Below are 5,347 nucleotides of genomic sequence, written 5' to 3' on the forward strand. Positions count from 1 at the left end.
CACTTATCTATGATCTACAGAGGTCAATAAATACAGAAAAGAAACTTTACTAAATGTATCCTAACAGCCATTTCCTATCAGATTCTATTGAGTTAAATTTCTAATGTACAATAATTACAATAATTATTTTAAATGGTCTAAAATATTCTGGGGAAAAAAATTTTTTTTTTTACTCAAAATTATTTGACATTAAAATCTAGTAGAATCTTCTTAGAACATAATTCAACACAACAGATTCAGATCTGCTAAAGGTCAAAATATTACCACGGCTGGCAAACCTTTTCTGTAACGGGCAAGATAGTAAATATTCGAAGCTCCGTTGTAGCCTAAAAGCAGCACCGACAAGATGCAAACAAGTGGGTGTGGCTGTGTCCTGGGATTCCTCTGGGCTGTAGTTTGCTGATTCCTGTTATTTACAGCAAAAGCCTGATTTCTTATGATAAGTCACCGTCGTTTTTAAGCGCCCCCCCAAAACTGGATGCCTGTGCTCTCTTCAGCAGCACATATAATAAAATTGGAACGATACAGAGAAATTAGCACGGCCCCTGTGCAAGGATGACACGCAAATTCGTGAAGCATTCCATATTTTTGTAAAGCAATTATACTCCAATAAAGATGAAACAAATTAATTAATTAATCAATTTTAAAAAAGCAACTGGATACCTGAGTCTGTTACCGATTATAGACATATTTAGTTTGGGTCATGATATGAAAAATAGTTGAGTTCACATAAAAATCCAGATTTCCATCTCTTGGGAAAAAAACCCCTGAGGACCTAGAAACACTGAGCCCAGAAAATGAGCTGAGGTTAAATATTCTGTCCTCTCCTTGGAGGGATCAGGTGCTCTCCAGCTGCTGCTGTTCCCACAGGCTGGCTTGTTCACTCACCTCTCCAGAGCGCTGGGCACTGGGACTGAGACCTCTTAGAACTGGAAAACCTCCACCAACTCTGTCCCCTAACGCTCTTCCTTGTGCCCTTTCACTGACTACCCATTTATCTCCTCCTATTCTGGCCTACATTCTTCTATATTTCAGCTCTCATTGTTTTCATTTAAATACATCAAAACACCTAGTAATAATAACATGATAGCAATGAGCAATTATTTACGACACACTTTTGCTGCAAATATGAAAACAAGAGTTCGTATTAGTAAAAAATCTTCATTTTGATTAACTCTCCTCATATACATCATAAGAATGAAATAATATTACTATGTCTCAGATACAAACCAGGAAACATTCCAATTTTTAAAAATCTTTATATAAAAAAATAATCATTTTTCAATTTAAAAAGTAATCTTTTTATAGTAGTCTACATTTTTTTCAAAAAAAGCTTTTCTACACATTAATTAACTTTAACATCCATGGATTTCTGGAATTGGAATTGAATAATAAGTCTGAATAACTTATTGAATTACTCAGATTGTATTATTACCCCATTCACAGATTTTTGCTTTATATTCATCAAGACATGTCTGAATCAATGTGAGAAACGATTTCCAGATCAGTGCCCTCATGAGAAAGACACTCAGCCCTGCAATGTGTGGACTTCTCATATTTTTACCATATTTACTCCTGTATTTCCCTATTTCTGTATTTCTTTCCTCTTTCAATGTTGAGGAGAAAATGCATATATTTTCCTTTCTTCACAGCATTTTCCTAGGTTTATGCTTAGGTTTAAGGTTCCCGTGTGCCTGACATCATTTGTCCTTCTTTACTTTCAAAATGAGATGCAGTTTAAAAAGTCCTTTGATTTTTAAACCCTTTGGTTTTGTTGTAAGTGGATTATTCCTGAGCCTTTGTTAGACACAGCTAACATGGCTTGGTCTCACTGGTGCCCAGTTCCCATCCTGAAGCTAGCCAGGGACCCAACAAGAGTCGCCTTATTAGAACAAAAGACACTCCTATCACCCAGGAAATTGCAAGGGATTTAGGAGCTCTGTATCAGGGACCAGAGTCAAAGACCAAATATTAGAACAAAAGATGCTCCTAGCACGTTTATCACATAGGAAATTACAAAGGCTTTAGGAGCTCTGGCCAGGAGCCAGGGACAAAGACCAAAATATGTATTAATATTTCTTATTACGTCAAAATATCATACTACTTTAACAATTTTATCATATGTATGTACCATCTGAACCACTATTTAAATTTTAATTGATTTATCTTTTATATACATTATTTTTAAAAGAAAAATTGCTATTTAAAAAGGAAACATTTGATAGGAAACAAAAACCAGGATTGCTGACTATGATTAGAAAATAACCATAGGAATAAGTATGAGACTATAAAAATTAAGATATTCTTGGGCTTCCCTGGTGGTGCAGTGGTTGAGAATCTGCCTGCCAATGCAGGGGACACGGGTTCGAGCCCTGGTCTGGGAAGATCCCACATGCCGTGGAGCGACTGGGCCCGTGAGCCACAATTACTGAGCCTGCGCGTCTGGAGCCTGTGCTCCGCATGCAACAAGAGAGGCCGCGATAGTGAGAGGCCCGTGCACCGCGATGAAGAGTGGTCCCCGCTTGCCACAACTAGAGAAAGCCCTCGCACAGAAACGAAGACCCAACACAGCCATAAATAAATAAATAATTAAATAATTAAAAAAAAAATTAAGATATTCTTTAAATATACCACCAATATATTTCATCAAATATACCATTAATATATTTGAGAAATGCTCTTAGGGTTCACCAGCTTCTAGACCTAGTGTGAGAAGACTTCCAAGTGCTACTTGGGCACAGGTAGTTTGATGGAAATGTTTCCATTAACCCTTTGCTACAATGCATCTGCCTGAGAATGTGCCCCTGAGAGGGTCAGGGTCTCCTTTCCCTCCTCCTTTTTCAAAATCTCACTTCTCCTACTTCATAAAAGACAGAGAATTGTTCTATGGTTCTTCACCTGGGAGACACGGGTGTTATTGGGCTAGAAAACAAAATGGCAGTTTGAAATATTTGTGTCAGTTTTTTAAAAAAAAATTTATTTGGCTGTATAGGGTCTTAGTTGCAGCATGAGGGATCCTCGTTGCAGCACACAGGATCTTTCGTTGAGGCACACGGGCTTCTCTCTAGTTGTGGCACATGGGCTCCAGAGCACGCAGGCTCAGTAATTGTGGCATGCGGGCTCTCTAGTTGTGTGCGTGGGCTTAGTTGCCCCACGGCATGTGGGATCTTAGTTCCCTGACCAGGGATAGAACCTGAGTCCCCTGCATTGGAAGGCAGATTCTTAACCACTGGACCCCCAGGGAAGCCCCTTGTGTCAGTTCTGAAAAAAATAAATGAGTCCAAGACCAGATTTAAAAATCCTTTTGTCAGTCTGGTGGTTTCTCGTTTTTTTACTTTCAACAAAATAGATGGATATAATTTACAACAACTTTCAATGATAAATTACTATATACATTTTGGCATAAAACTCAGGAGTTCACAGAGTTGAGTGATATTGCTCTAAAAAAAACCTCTTCATCATTTTAAACACATTTGTGTGAATAAGGTTTCTCAGTGTTTATATCTATAAAAACAAAATATAGGAATAGAATTGAACACTATCTTATTCTAGTAATAAGTAACATTCCTCCACAAAAACATGGATCGGGCAAATAAAAAGTAACCACATCCATTTCTTCAAGAGATGCACTTTCAGTATCATTTTACTCTTTGTCAAAATTTTATTAAAATTTGTAATATATTTGTTTTAGTCAATTGTCAATTAATAAAATCCAACTGATATCCATATTTTCATTGCAGAGTAAAATAAAATGACCAGTAAAAGATTTTCAAGCACTAGATTTTTTTAGGATCAAATTCTCTGTGAGAATGGAAATATGAATTCAAAGACAAAAAGAGTGATGTAAAGTTTCTGATTGTCAAAGAGTTTGCTCATATATTTTTAAAATGGATAATGGTGGATATCATTTTGCTATGATACTCAGATTCCATTGGCTACTTTAAATACTGTAAAGGGATAGTTTTATTTTAAAAACTCAGTATATACCATGTTGGAAAATACATCTTTTGTAGCTATTTAAACTTACGATATAAACTTTCATATGTCAATTTTAAAATGTGTGACCGGGACACTGTTTTACAAAATTCTTTTTGAGATTATGGAAGCAAAATAATTTGAAAACCAGGAAATCTTAAATATGTCAGAGATTTTTAAATCTACTAATTGTGAAATAAAGAATGTTGCCCACCATCCAGTTCTACAAGAATCAAGTCACTAGCCACTACAGTTGCTGACCTACAATTCACCCTGAAAGGAATTCAGGGTGAAGATCAGGATGAGGTACTCTGTGCTCTGGGGAAACAGGCAAAACAAGTCCTTAGTTAGAAATGTTTCAGGAGGAATTTTTTTATGAACCTGGATTCTTGCATCTTCCACACTTAGAAAAGCACTAAAATCATTAACTGAGATGTCTGTTCCTAGTGACTAGCAGCAACCTTCTACCAAGATGTGTGCTTGAGTGCATGTACCCCTTTGCCCAAATCACATATATACTGACCTACCTCTTCAGAGCAGTTCCTCAGAGCTGAGAGGCTGTCTCCCAGGCTATAGTCCTTAGTAAGCCCCCAAATTAAACTGAAACTCATAGCTCTCACGTTGTGTATTTTTATTTCAGTCCACATATTCATGAATCCTTACTGAAAACATTACTCAAATACAAATTCCAACCGCCAGAGTAATACTCAAAATCAAGAACTCAAGACTGGAAAAGTCAGAGTAAGAAAAAAGAAGTGGAACATCGAAAACAATTCACCTTGCAAAATTGAGTATAGATAGCTGTGTTATAATTTGTTTTCAAATTTAAAAATTTTCAAAAGTGAGCTCCAGATGAATGCAAACGTTAAAGCCATTCTTGGCAGGCGGGACCAGGAGAAGCCTGATGGATGGCAGGTACGGGAGGTGGGCCAGAAGCCGGTTGGAGCCTGAGACATCTTGTAGTTGTCTAAAGAGTCTTCAATCACTATGTCAAGTGATAACAGATGTTTCTCCTTCTTCATATGATGAAGATCAGGGATCTAAACTTATTAGAAAACCTAGAGAGGCACCATTTGTCCCCCTTGGAATGGCACGTTTTGCAGCAATCATTGCGTATGGATTATATATTTAAATTGAAGAGCAAGGGAAATACTAAAATGTCTGTTCACCTGATCCACATGCACATGGCAGCCCAAGGCTTTGTTGTGGGAACAATGATTCTTGGTATGGGCTATTCCATGTATCAAGAATTCTGGGTAAAACCTAAACCTTAGAAGAGGAGATGCTGTCTTGGTCTTGTTAGTGGTGCTTGCTTTAGTTAGACATCTCATATTGAGGTTATATGTTTATGTTGAAAATAAATTGTTTGGGT

The 5,347-nt window shown here is 37.0% G+C and overlaps 1 non-coding gene across 1 annotated transcript; it reads left to right on the forward strand.

Moving 5' to 3' along the window:
- Nucleotides 1-484: 484 nt before the first annotated feature.
- On the forward strand, nt 485-590 carry LOC137760296 (U6 spliceosomal RNA). The gene has a single exon (XR_011073261.1). It is a non-coding gene; the product is annotated as a U6 spliceosomal RNA (small nuclear RNA).
- The last annotated feature ends 4,757 nt before the right edge of the window (nt 591-5,347 follow it).

The sequence above is a fragment of the Eschrichtius robustus genome, chromosome 2 (genome assembly GCF_028021215.1).
Source record: "Eschrichtius robustus isolate mEscRob2 chromosome 2, mEscRob2.pri, whole genome shotgun sequence".
Taxonomy (NCBI): domain Eukaryota; kingdom Metazoa; phylum Chordata; class Mammalia; order Artiodactyla; family Eschrichtiidae; genus Eschrichtius; species Eschrichtius robustus.